The sequence below is a fragment of the Fundulus heteroclitus genome, unplaced genomic scaffold (assembly GCF_011125445.2).
Source record: "Fundulus heteroclitus isolate FHET01 unplaced genomic scaffold, MU-UCD_Fhet_4.1 scaffold_101, whole genome shotgun sequence".
NCBI classification, from domain to species: Eukaryota; Metazoa; Chordata; class Actinopteri; order Cyprinodontiformes; family Fundulidae; genus Fundulus; species Fundulus heteroclitus.
Window position 1 is genome coordinate 515,740 of NW_023396477.1, and position 14,024 is coordinate 529,763.

At 38.8% G+C, this 14,024-nt stretch overlaps 1 protein-coding gene across 1 annotated transcript in view; it reads left to right on the top strand.

The window, feature by feature from the left end:
- Positions 1-9,700: 9,700 nt before the first annotated feature.
- LOC105922450 (palmdelphin-like) overlaps positions 9,701-14,024 on the top strand; it is a gene marked incomplete at its 3' end in the record, with an annotated part of 61,892 nt that continues 57,568 nt past the window's right edge. Inside the window, exon 1 of the mRNA XM_036128598.1 lies at positions 9,701-10,247. The remainder of the gene's footprint in view (positions 10,248-14,024) is intronic.

A 14,024-nucleotide genomic window follows, 5' to 3' on the forward strand; every position in this document is an offset into this window, starting at 1 on the left:
CCCAGCCGTCTGTGCCGTAATCCTTAGTGTTTTGTCGAGACCAACAAAATCAGTGAGGGCTCACTTGACCGCGTCGCGAGTTCCAGTATAACAATGATCAGTCCAAATGACGTTGTATTTTACTACCGGAGATGAAGTGTAGACTGCACATTCTGTCGGGGTGTGATGGCTCCCCCAGTCGACTGGGATCGTGTGCCTGGATCCTTCTTCATTGAAAATATCCATTTCTTTTGGCTTTCTTCGTCCTTCGGTAAACGAAAGAAACGTACATCCAACGAATGGAATGCCTCTGTGTGCAACCGGGGAGCACAACAATCGTAGGCACTGTTTATTTCGAGTCAATAAGACGCTAAAAGTACGCTCTAATTCAACCGTTTTGTAGAATAGAATGCGAGAACAGTCCTGAATTTGCCTACAAGCGGGAATTGGGACAGTAGCAGAAGACGTCGTGAATACGCGTGTGACGTCACGCGTTGAACTAATCTAAGTGGCTCTCACTAAATAAATTTCCAGATTTTTTGCTTTCATGGCTCTCTGAGTCAAAAAGGTTCCCGACCCCTGCCATAGAGGATTAACATGGCACCTTTCAACGGCCGCTGCGGGGACTGTGAAGACCGTAGGAAGCTAAAATTCGCACTGTTTTTTCAGTGTTAGTATTTTTGATGGTACGGTTACACCACGAGCAGTCGCCTTGCTAACTTTTCTAGTTCTACTACCTGCATGCTCTTTTCGAAAGAACGGTTATATGACACACTAATGCTTAGCTTTAATCCAACAGATCTACAATTATGTTTTTAACCCATGCGTTAGTTATAAAACTTTATAAAACTATGGAAAAACTCAGTAAGACAAAGATCTCATGAGCTGACAGATTCTAAATTCAACAAAAGTTTCTGACTGTCTGCAACTACTTTTTATAAATTCATTTGTTTTTGTAACTGTTCTGGAAAATGATGCTAAAATTCTTAAAGATGCTATATGCAGTGGGCAAAATCCAGTTATACACACAAATCTTTCACCTTTAATGATGATTAAGTCTAATATGTGTCCCTGTATGTGTGGTGGCTGTTTAACATGCTGAGTTAAATTAAAGTTTCTAAGTGTGTCACACAGTTCTTTTGCACTTCTGTCTTCAGGGTTGTCAACGTGAAAGTTGAAGTCTCCCACAATAATTATACAGTCATAATCAACACATATCACAGACAGGAGGTCACTAAAATCCTTAAAAAAGTTTGATGTGGACTTAGGAGGCCTGTACACATTTAGAAACATAGTTCATACCGGGCTCTTTACCTGGAGAGCCAAATGTTCAAAAGAGTCAAATTTTCCCAAAAACACCTTTTTACACTTTAGTGAATCATTAAACAATGTTGCCACTCCTCCACCTTTCCTTTGCTGTCTGCTCTCACAAAGGAAATTGTTTGGAGGTGTCGACTCCATCAGTATAGCTACTTCGCTAAATTCATGCAGCCATGTTTCTGTTAAAAACATTACATCTAGATTATTGTCAATAATGAAGTCATTAATTAACAGGGATTTTCCTGACCGAGATCTAATGTTTAGTAAACCCAGTTTATATGACTTGGTGGTTGATGGTGTCTCTGTGGCAGGTTGCATCTAACAGTTTATGACTTTTAAGTATTTGTTTCTGTTTATTCAATTCAATTCAATTCAATTTTATTTATATAGCGCTAAATCATGAAACATGTCATCTCAAGGCACTTTACAAAGTCAAGTTCAATCATATTATACAGATTGGGTCAGATTATACAGATTGGTCAAAAATGTCCTATATAAGGAAACCAGTTGATTGCATCAAAGTCCCGACAAGCAGCATTCACTCCTGGGGAACCGTAGAGCCACAGGAAGAGTCATCTGCATTGTACATGGCTTTGCTGCAATCCCTCATACTGAGCAAGCATGAAGCGACAGTGGGAAGAAAAACCACCCATTAACGGGAAGGAAAAACCTCCGGCAGAACCGGGCTCAGTATGAACGGTCATGTGCCTCGACCGACTGGGGTTACAGAAGACAGAACAGAGACACAACAAGAGAAACAAAAAAGCACAGAAGCCTGATAGCTAAATGATCTGCCTCCCATTCTACTTTTAGAGACTCTAGGAACCACCAGCAGACCTGCAGTCTGAGAGCGAAGTGCTCTGTTAGGAACATACGGGGTAATCAGAGCTCTGATATATGATGGAGTTTGATTATTAAGGGCTTTATACGTTAGAAGGAGAATTTTAAATTCTATTCTTGATTTAACAGGAAGCCAATGAAGGGAAGCTAAAACAGGAGAAATATGATCCCTCTTGTTGATTTTCATCAGAACTCTTGCTGCAGCATTTTGGATCAGCTGAAGCCTTTGAACTGCATTTTGTGGACTTCCTGATAGTAAAGAATTACAATAGTCCAGCCTTGAAGTAACAAATGCATGGACTAGTTTTTCAGCATCACTCCTGGACAGAATGTTTCTAATTTTGGCGATATTCCGGAGGTGAAAAAAGGAAACTCTGGAAACCTGTTTAATATGGGATTTAAATGACATGTCTTGGTCAAAAATAACACCAAGATTTTTTACTTTATTACCAGAGGCCAGATTAATGCCACCCAGATTAAGTGATTGGTAAATTTACTTGTGCATTATGCATAAGAACTGATCACAGTGATTGTACAATGTTGAAAAACATTTATTCAATTTTTTTGGAACTTAAAAACACTGTCCTGCAAGACAAAATACATCAAACAGATAAAAATTAAGAAATTATTTTAAATCAAATTTTCACATCTGAAGCTCAGTGCTACCATCTGCTTATTAAGACACAGCACACTGCAGATTTTCAATTAAACAAAGTACATGTTTTTTTTAATAATTGTTTTATCATTCTCTTCCTTTTAACTCCTCTTTCTTTCACCTTTTCATTTTTCTTCTTGTTCTTCCTTTCCTTTCCTACTTTCCAATTGTAGTGTCCATATCATTTGAGATAATCCCAGCATGAATTATAATAAAACTATTCACATTCATAAATCAAGAGGAGCACTATGGCAAAAGCAGTACTGCTCCACTTGTGAAAGTCAAATCTGATGAGCTCTTTTTGGCATTAAGACAACAATTCTTATTGCCACATTGCCAGACAGGACACTGAAAAAAAACAAACATTTATTTGATTAAGAAGTTCTTGGATGAACGCATCTCTGCGTTCCCATTTGTCTAGGCCTCGGTAATCTGATCTGTGTTCTGAGTGCCTGGTCAGGAAAAGTTAAGGTTCTCTGAAGCTTTCTGTTTTCAGCAACCCTGAAAACCCAGAACCCTTTACAGTCAGTGTTAGGTGTCAGGTAACCTGTGGGACTACCTCATCATCTCCCTTAGTTCCAGCCTGGTTCCACCAGCTGTGTCAAGTTTACAACAGCTCCAGACCACAGCAGCTCGTCCTGGGTGCCACGCCCCAGGGTTCTCCACACCCCCTGTGTGGAACGTCTCTCATTATAAGGATCTCACCTTACGTCCCGTTCAAGATGTTCTTTATACAACAGGAGTTCCAATGTGGGATGTCATCGCTGCTTTAATGTTCCTCAGAGAAGACCTTCATTCATTGATATCACCTTCAAGCTGTTACCCTTTTATCATCACAGCCCCCAGCAATCCTGACCAGATCCAAAAATGTCCCCATAATTTAATCTAATTGAAGTAATCTTACTTATTTTCTGTATGAAAGACGATAACCATTAAATTATCCTGATCTAAAAGCCCTCAGATTAACAGTTAGCTAAAACTCAGTGTTATGTGTTTTTTTCCCTTAGGATGTTTAACTGGTTAAAAAGACTATTGAGTTATTTGTGTTTTAGTTGAAAGATATTAAATCTCCATAAATATTGTAACCATTTTACACTGATGCTTTAATCCTAAATTTACCCATGTTAGTTAGTAGGATGTGTCATTATGCTAATTTTATTGCAACCTTATCCATTTTAGCCAGTAACCTTTTCTTTGGGTTATATTGATGCCTAGCATTAATATAACGCAGAAATCAGAGTAGCAGAAATCATCTTACTCTAAGATGTTCATTAAATAAAATGCTATTTAAAAGTTCAGATTACTCTACGTATATAGTGAAAACTAATTAATTCATTTAATTATTAAACTGTTGATATAATACCCACTTAATTTATTAAGTTGCTCTATGATTCTATCAAGTTACTTCTTGTGTTTCATAATGTGTGTTTTGTTTTGTGTACAACAAAATCTGAAGTGAAATGCATGAAGTCGTGTCTGCAGAACTCATCTGTGTTTTTTTGTCCAAGGTTGTCCGGTGCTTCAGTCATAGTCCTTCAATGTCCATTTTCAGTCCAATGTCTGAGATCAACAGCCAAACATTCTCCTTCCCTTCAACAGTCCATCCTCCAGTCCTCACGCCTGCAAACAGAATTAATTCTGCCAGCATTTTTTGCCAAAGAAAACGCTCCATAGGTTGAAAAAATTTACAGCAAAGCAGTCACAAAGATTTTAATTACAGTCTTTCCTCTAAAATGACAAACATAAAAGAAATAAAAGGATAAAAAATAAATCAAACTTTGCCTCTGACAAAATAAAACTCAAAACTGGATCAGGCTGAAGTCAATGACATCACCTTAAGTCCTTGTCCCAAGGATCAGCCCCCCATGGCACTGCGGCACTGTTTCTGCATTCTCTAGCATCTGAGAATGTCTAAAATGAGACTAAATCTCTATGTTAGCACAATCCTATCATATTGACCAGGTTTCTTTGCAAAAAAAAAAGAGCAGAGATAGAACTGTTAATAGCAGAAAGCAACAAACATCTTTAAGACACCACCTTTCCCGCTGGAAGATCTGGCATAACTTGGTTAAAACTAAGTATAATTTAGTGTCCAGATCTGATTATAACTCCTTACCGCACTGCTAGCACTGTCTTTTCAGAGTCTTTTGTTGGCAGGAAGGTGGCGTCTCCTTTAATCTGAAAGCAATAACTCAGAGAAAAACAAGAGTGTTAATAGCATGCAGTTAAAACCCTGGTTCCCTTAGTGTCACTTTAACGTGATGTTGTTTGTTTGTTTTTGCTGATCCTGGGAAGGTTTCTATTCTTCACCTTTCCCTTTCCTTTGAAACTCTGTTCAAAACATCTCTAAAAGAAAAAAAACAAAAAGACAAAAAAATTGTCTTTTCCAATATGTCATACATTATTAACTTATTACAACTTTTCTTTCTGATCCTTTGACCATGTGTATTTGCCATTAGCAATACTTTTATTTATATATATATATACACACCTTTCTAAGGGTGAAACTTTAAAGCAATGATTTTTCCCTTTTAGTTTTTGAGCTTCTAGTGTTTCTCTATAAATGATAAGAGTTTTCCCCATAATTCAGCACATTGAGAAGGCTACCCAAAACAACCCAAGATTAGAATTAGAATTTAACCCTTCAGAAGCTGGCTTTATTTTATTTTTTCCCTCTGACATAGTTTTCGTGCCCCCAGGCCAGAACACACAGACCCAGCCTTGCCATAACATTCAGATGTTTAAATCATGGTCAGATTTGTTTATCATATCTATTGTCCTTCTCAGGTTATACTGTCCCTCTGAGGTTCGCCTCAGCGCAGCATAACTAATAACATCAGATGATTTTGTAACTGATGACATGCTTAATGTGGCCTTGTGATATCTTGACACTTCTCAAAATTTCTCATTAGTTGCATTCAAATCCCAAGTAAAAAGAAATAAATTAATGAGTAGAAAACCCTTAGGAAAGCAATTCATATTTAGTTCCATACAGTTTGTTCAAACCACAGTTTTTTCCCATCTATTTAAATTAAAGATCATGTATTTCTTAACTTCTTTCAACTGGACTGGTTTGTAATGAATCATTATTATTATAAGAAATGAGATCTCAGTAATTTTAAATTACTTTAGGGCTAAAAAAAACAAGTGATAGGATCTCAGCCTAAATTTGTAAAACACAAGCTTATGTAACGCTTATTTCCAATTTCTAACAAAGGTGAAATATTTCCGTTCAAGCCATGTTAATCTCTCCGTGTATCAATTTAATTTGGTCCTGATATTTAATGTTAAAAAACAAACTTTGTTATTTAAATCTCTCTTTTCCTTTACCTTTTTGTTAACATAGTCCATGTTTAAAATGTCATTTGAATTACGGAGCTGCAGTTCTCCCAAAACAAATGAACATTCTGAAACCATGAACATTACTTTAACCCCGAATTAATTCACACAGATGAACGTTTAGTTACATAGATACATACACACGTACGGTTACATACAAACGATGACATTCAGACAGACAAACACGTGCAGGCCTGCTTTTTCACCATCTTAAATAGTTCTATGTTTTTCATCATTTTCAAACGTCTATGGCAACGCCGAAAGATGTTTTCAACGCGCTAAGTTCCCGCTTAGTTTAAAAAGGGGAGAGCGTGCGCTGGTTACGACCCCCCGATGCTTCGTCCACACGCGGTTTTACGCTTCAGTCCCGCAAGGATACAACTCTGTGTCTCGCAGACACTTGGACGCTTACCCATTTTTGAAAGTTATACGTCGTTATTAGCAGTTCAGACCAATTTTACCCATAACGGAAGTGTCACTTGTCAGTCCCCCTGTAAACGCTTCCCCGGTGCAACGTCCTTTTAGTTCCGTTTCCGTTTCCTGTTTTTATTCATTTTATTCAATTTTCGCTGTTCTTTTTTTTCCTTGATTTTATTTTTATTATTTAGTAGCAGCACTGCAATATAATAATAATAATAATAATAATAATAATAATAATAATAATAATAATAATAATAATCCCCATGTGAGAAATCTGCATGTTTAATCAAATCATTTCAAATCATTTATGCATGTCATGCTTCTGGGCCCCTACTTTTTTCAGCATGAAATCAAACCTCCCACCCTGGGGCTAGGCTTGACCCTGAAAAACCTCTGCCTTTGACCCATTACACGGACTGTTCTGCATCCAGACTTTTTTTTTGTTTGTTTTTATTTATTTTATCCTTTTTTGTGTTTTTATTGTTATTTTCTACTCGTCCTTAGCACGATCGACCAACTAAAATGAAAGGCCTCACATCTGATGGTCGCCTTTTTGGTATAATGGTCGGGGTCCCCACTTATCAAAGCTGCGAACGTCTTCGCAACAGTCAAGGACTTAAGCATCCCTGCCGCTTTCATCCACAACAGAAGTGGACAGCCTCTTGTACAAAACCAAGACAAGAGGACTTTAATGGACCAGCTGCAAACTGCTCAGCCGGTCACCCGTTCTCCAGGTGAAAATCATTTTGCCCGTCCTCCCAGCATGAGAGTCCGTATTTCAGCTGAAAACGTATTTTAATTAAATTTTGAATTTTAGTTTAATGTTAAAACTTTAGCCACTGTTATGTGTTGCGAATCCTGTTTTATATAGATATAATTAATTATTTCTACCGGCTTTTACTTTTACTACCTTTTAGGTTTACAGTTTTAAATTTGAAAATTTCTTGAGGTATTCTTTAAATGGGGTTTAAATTTTAAAAGCTTGCAAGCATTTTTGACCAATTGCGTTTGTTTTTAAAAGAGCTGGAAAATAATCCCCTTACCGTCCTATGAAAGAAAAGTTCGGATCTTCGCACCGACGCCCAGAGATGCTCCGAGACCAGGAGCTCCTCCACGTCCCTTGAAAATCCATTCGGGGTACCAGAGGCCAGATAACCTCTCCGGGCTGGCCAAAGCTGCTCCTGTCCTCGGACTTCCCAGCCTGTCGGTCGGAGATCTTGTTCGTTGACGCCAAATTGTTATGGGAGTTCTGAACAGATAACTGACTTCCCTGAGTTACTGAAGAAGGAGACCGGTGGAGTGATACAGTTCCAGCACTTTTATTGAGAAACAGAGCAGAGATCACATAGATGGAAAGTAATCGCACCCCACGGTCCCGCTGCAGTCTGCGTCTGCCCTGTCTCTGCCTGCCTCGCTTTTCGGGCTTCCCCTAATACTGCACCGTGGCCTTGGTTTGAGACATAACAAAGACAGTCTATCGTAGACAATAATCATTCTACGCAGCATTCAGCCTTGCAGTCAGCAAACAGTGGAACTTATACACAGACATCAGGTCTCCAGGCCTCCTCTGTCCGAGTGGTGTGAGGCCATAGTGACTTCAGAATAATAATTCTTAGAACACAAACAAATGTCATCATGCTAATTCTAACTGAGCTAAAGAAAGAAATGATTACTCTTAATTGATGTAAGAACTAAATTATTTGCCTTTTTATATAGTTTATGTGTAGACCTGGTTTCAACTGTATAATTTAGCATTTGATAAAGATGATTGCGAATTTACAAAACTAAAACAAGAAATCTGGGATGAGAAATAGTATAGATTTGGGTGTGATCAGGAATTTGTTCATTGTACATCAACAAGCGTGCAGATACTACGGAGAAATAACATAGTTGACCAAAGACTGCCTACTCTGATGAGCTAAAAGAGCAGCATCAGTTAGAGATGTCATCAGCCAGATTTACGGCTGTTTTACAACCTCCTCTTTTTGAGCTGCTGGTGAGGACACAAACAGATTTTACTGGAAGTTGTTCATAACCACAGTTTGAATTGTCAGTCAGAAAATGGGATTATGGAAAAACCATCAATAAGAATAAAGCCCATTTGATGCTTTTTAGACATTACACATCCCCAATGACAGTTTGTCAGGTTTAAACATTTTAGACACAAAACTTGTTTTTTAAAATAACATCTGAAGTTTTACTTTTATATTTTTATGTTTACATTGATCTGAAAGCTGAATATTGCCTTATTCTAAAGCTAGCTTGATAGTCATAGAGATGACTTATTTGAATTATCAGTGTTTTTAAGTCTGTCTGTTATAACATTTTACAGTTTTTATTTATTTTTAGTCTTTTTGTATGCTGGTTATATACAATGGTTTAAATGTAATGTTTTATAACTGCTTTTATCTAAGAGACTGTTCATTTCAATGGTGACTTTCCTGGTTAAATAAGGTTGTTTTTTTTTTTTTTTAAATCTTGCGTACTGTCTACTAAATACTGTAGGTTTACAGTGTTGTACATCAACAACGTGACTGTTCCCTGCATGAATAAATAATCCAGCCTGGCAAAAAAATCCCCCTTCCTCACACACACACACACACACACACACACACACACACACACACACACACACACACACACACACACACACACTAAGAAAGGGCACAATGTGTTTGGTATTTCTGAGGTAATATTTCCTTAACTGACAATAATGGGGAGAATGATTTTGCCAAGGTTTATACTCGGCAAACTGGCATTTGGGTTCAATCATATTTGGATATAAAGAGCCTAATAGGCTCCCTGAAATTTGGAAAGACATTGTTGCTATGGCAACAGCAGCCTCTCGAATTAAAGCTTTCATGTAAATCATCAGAGAGAGAACACAATATGCAAGCAGAGTTTTTTCTAATACTAGGTGGCTGTTATGATAGACTGATTGAGCATTACTTCAGAATCTCATTTGTGAGGCTGACAGCCTACACGGAACAACATCATATTTAAATCGTTTAGCCTGACCTTTTTTTGCTGTGATTCTTTTCACAGTGAAAGGGAAAACATCTCTGTCAGACTCCATGGAAGCCACTCCTCCTACACTCTAGAATATGCACTGCTGTAGAAGCCCTGAACTAATCCACCTTCAGAGGGAGAGTTGGAGGGGAGTGGAGAGTGCAGCACAGGTGGCTAGCTTTTAATAGCTGGCTGTGCTAATGTTAGATACCAGACTAAGCTGACTTTACTGAGGTTACTCAGTAAAGTCAGCTTAGCCTTGAACGTTATTGTCTATCATTATTGTCTCATATAAAAGTACCTAAAATGTTGTTGTCTTTGGATTACATCTAAACCCGGCAGATGTCCAGCTTCTCAGGAAACAGGACAGGCTGTCATTGAGTTGACAAGCCAAAGACCAAACCAAATCAAGCGCAATTCTTACCCGCACTCCCTAGGACACAGCCGTGGAAAATTGTCAGCCAGTGATATTTCAGGCAAATAGCACAGGTTTATGACAGCCTCAGAGCACAGAAAGACACAGAGAGAGGCGGAGGAGGAGATCCTTCCAGCCAATCTGACTTGCTCTCAGCCTACACAAACTCCCAACACAGCCCCAGCCTCAGTAATGTTGAGTGCGCTGTGAGAGTGAGCTCTACCTATTAGAAACACTCTGCTGTTGGAGGAAAGACAAAGAATAAAACCTGTGAGTACACCTTTGTATCATTTTTGCTGATCTTGTTTGCCTTAATACTGCTAATGTAAGCAATGGAGAATTTCACAGAAAAATGATATGAGCAAAACAGATGGGCCAAACTAAAGCTGCACTGTTAAATACCTGCTGCGTAGGTTGAACACTACAGTTATCAGGACACAAGTTGTTGTCGAGTTGGAGATAAAATAAGGACCATGGGTCTTTTGAACCCTAATCTTTTAATTCCTTTAAACTGTCAGCTGTTTGCAGCATCCCAGCAGGGGTCTGCTTTTAACTAACAAGTCTTAGTATTCACATATGGATAACTACAAAAAAATCAATGCATGGAACAATGTCATCTTTTCAAAAACTGTAACTAAGGCGCAAATAAACTGCCATACTGACCAAGCACTGAAAAAACCTTGATGTATGTGGATATGATTATTGTTATGTGTGAAAAGCAAGACTCGTGCCCTCCCACTCTGTAGTTCCTGGCTGCTTTTAGAGAGCCAGCCAACCGCTACCCTTTCTGCAGCACAGGTAGCAGAGCAGAGGAGATAAGCAAAGATGCCATTGTCGTAGTGGCCATATCACAGCTTTTATCAGTACTTTAAATCCCATTGATGTTCGTCACTTTCATTTGTGTAGTATTAAGAAGGTATAATGACATGTTCTTCTTTTGACAAAGTGCAACACATTTAGCAGAATGATTAAATGTTTCCTTCTAATCTGCATAACATGTTTTGGGAGATGTCCATCCATCCATCCATCCATCCATCCATCCATCCATCCATCCATCCATCCATCCATCCATCCATCCATCCATCCATCCATCCATCCATCCATCCATCCATCCATCCATCCATCCATCCATCCATCCATCCATCCATCCATCCATCCATCCATCCATCCATCCATCCATCCATCCATCCATCCATCCATCCATCCATCCATCCATCCATCCATCCATCCATCCATCCATCCATCCATCCATCCATCCATCCATCCATCCATCCATTTCCTAACACCTCTATCCCTATTGGGATGGCGAGAGGTGCTGGTGCCTATCTCCAGCTGTCAATGGGCAAGAGGCGGGGTACACCCAGGACAGGTTGCCAGTCTATTGCAGGGTTTTGGGAAAGGTGCTCATGTAATTTCCTTTTCTAAACCAGGCAGGGATATTACCAGATTACATATACCGTGGAGCTTCAAAAAGTGACTCTCAAACCCTTTCAGACAAGTCAACAGTCAGACCGCTTCCGCTGTAATTTCTTTTCATAATTTAAACCTAATCTTTATTTTGCTGATGCATGACAGTGTGTCCTGACATTGACCTCAGCTTTGAATACTTGTGTTTCAGCAACTGTGGACCAATCACTAAGTATATCTTTCTTTCCTGGAAAGGATTTTTGGTCTTTTATTTTATGATAATAAACTAACTGCATCCAGTTACTGTCAACCCTGGTTCTTTTTCCTGAAAGATGTGGCATTCTCTAAATGTAGCCTTCAGTGACTTCTGTAGTAATAAAAATACTATTGAAACAGAGACTATGCTTCAACATATTTAATCTAAAATGGCAGAGGGATGTTTACAGCTTCTATACTGGACATTAATATACAAAAAAAAACATTGCGAGATGGGCAGATTTCCATATGCGAGGGAGAGACCCATTCATTCCTAACACAAACAGTACGTGGGACCAACTGTGCACACATATTCAAGGGTGTGCACAGTATGACATCAGTGTTCCTTTCATCACATTGGTGGTGAAGATCATACTATAATGTAGACATGACCAAGCTGACCCATTTACTCCTAAATAGTCTTTCTGTCCAATCTACAGTAAGTATGTCAGCCTCTGAGTCTCCAGTGCTTGTGGTTTATCTGTTGCTTCTGTTAACTGCATTCCATAACAAAAATAACAATGGTTTAGAAGCTTTCAGCCTGAATTGGTGCACTTTTAGAGCAAAAGTAAAAAAAAAATTATTTAAAAATGACTAATGACCTTCTTCTGGCTATTGATAGAAGAGAAAGCTCCAGCTAGTTCTTCTAGACAGCATCATGCATTGTCTCAAGCAGGCATAGCTGCTTGAAACAAAGCATAAACTCAGTGAGAATTAAGAGTCTTTCTTTTATTGTTCATCTCTCTGATTAGACCCTGAGTGTCCAAAGTGCAGTCTGCAGCCATTTGTGGCCCCTGGACTGATTTTTTGTGGTGCCCAACAACAATTAAGAATGATTTTGTCCACCAGCACATGTGCTCGACATTGCTGAGCCTGCATGTCTACATGACAAGACAGAATTTTAGAGTCCAGCGCTGACAGTGGAATAAAAATTAATGCTATTAGAGAGGTGCTGATTTCTACATTACTGTTGTGAAGTGTTCATGGAATGATGAACATTACAGTTGTTTCACAGGCTTTTTGTTTATTTGTTTTAACAAGCCCAGTTGCTTCAATATGGTGAGGTGCGAAGAGAAAAAGCACTTGGAGGTCAGGTGTTTTACAGTGTTTTATTAGGGAAATGTGCTTTTTGTGTACAAGCCAAATTAAATTCAAATTCAATTTAAATTTTATTTATATAGTGCCAAATCATGAAACATGTCATCTCAAGGCACTTTACAAAATCAAGTTCAATCATATTATACAGATTGGGTCAGATTATACAGATTGGTCAAAAATGTCCTATATAAGGAAACCAGTTGATTGCATCAAAGTCCCGACAAGCCGCATTCACTCCTGGGGAACCGTAGAGCCACAGGGAGAGTCGTCTGCATTGTACATGGCTTTGCTGCAATCCCTCATACTGAGCAAGCATGAAGCGACAGTGGGAAGAAAAACTCCCCATTAACGGGAAGGAAAAACCTCCGGCAGAACCGGGCTCAGTATGAACGGTCATCTGCCTCGACCGACTGGGGGTTACAGAAGACAGAACAGAGACACAACAAGAGAAACAAAAAAGCACAGAAGCACACATTGATCCAGTAATCTGTTCTACATTAGATGGTAGTAGCGGGTGAGCCGTCTTCTCTGGATGATGTCACAGTTAACAGAACGCCAGACCAGGTGTACCTACTATGAAGATAAAAGAGAGAGAACAGAAAGTTAAAGCAGAAATGACAACACATAATGCATAATTGAAGAACAGTAGAACTCTATAGAGTGAGAAAATTAGATCCTGATGTCCTCCAGCAGCCTAAGCCTATAGCAGCATAACTATAGAGATAGCTCAGGGTATGAGCCACTCTAACTATAAGCTTTGTCAAAAAGGAAAGTTTTAAGATTAGTCTTAAAAGTAGACGGGGTGTCTGCCTCACGGACCAAAACTGGGAGTTGGTTCCACAGGAGAGGAGCCTGATAGCTAAAGGATCTGCCTCCCATTCTACTTTTAGAGACTCTAGGAACCAGCAGCAGACCTGCAGTCTGAGAGCGAAGTGCTCTGTTAGGAACATACGGGGTAATCAGAGCTCTGATATATGATGGAGCTTGATTATTAAGGGCTTTATACGTTAGAAGAAGAATTTTAAATTCTATTCTTGATTTAACAGGAAGCCAATGAAGGGAAGCTAAAATTGGAGAAATATGATCCCTCTTGTTGATTTTCATCAGAACTCTTGCTGCAGCATTTTGGATCAGCTGAAGGCTTTGAACTGCATTTTGTGGACTTCCTGATAGTAAAGAATTACAATAGTCCAGCCTTGAAGTAACAAATGCATGGACTAGTTTTTCAGCATCACTCCTGGACAGAATGTTTCTAATTTTAGGCTTTAAAGGGCTCTGTTTGATAAT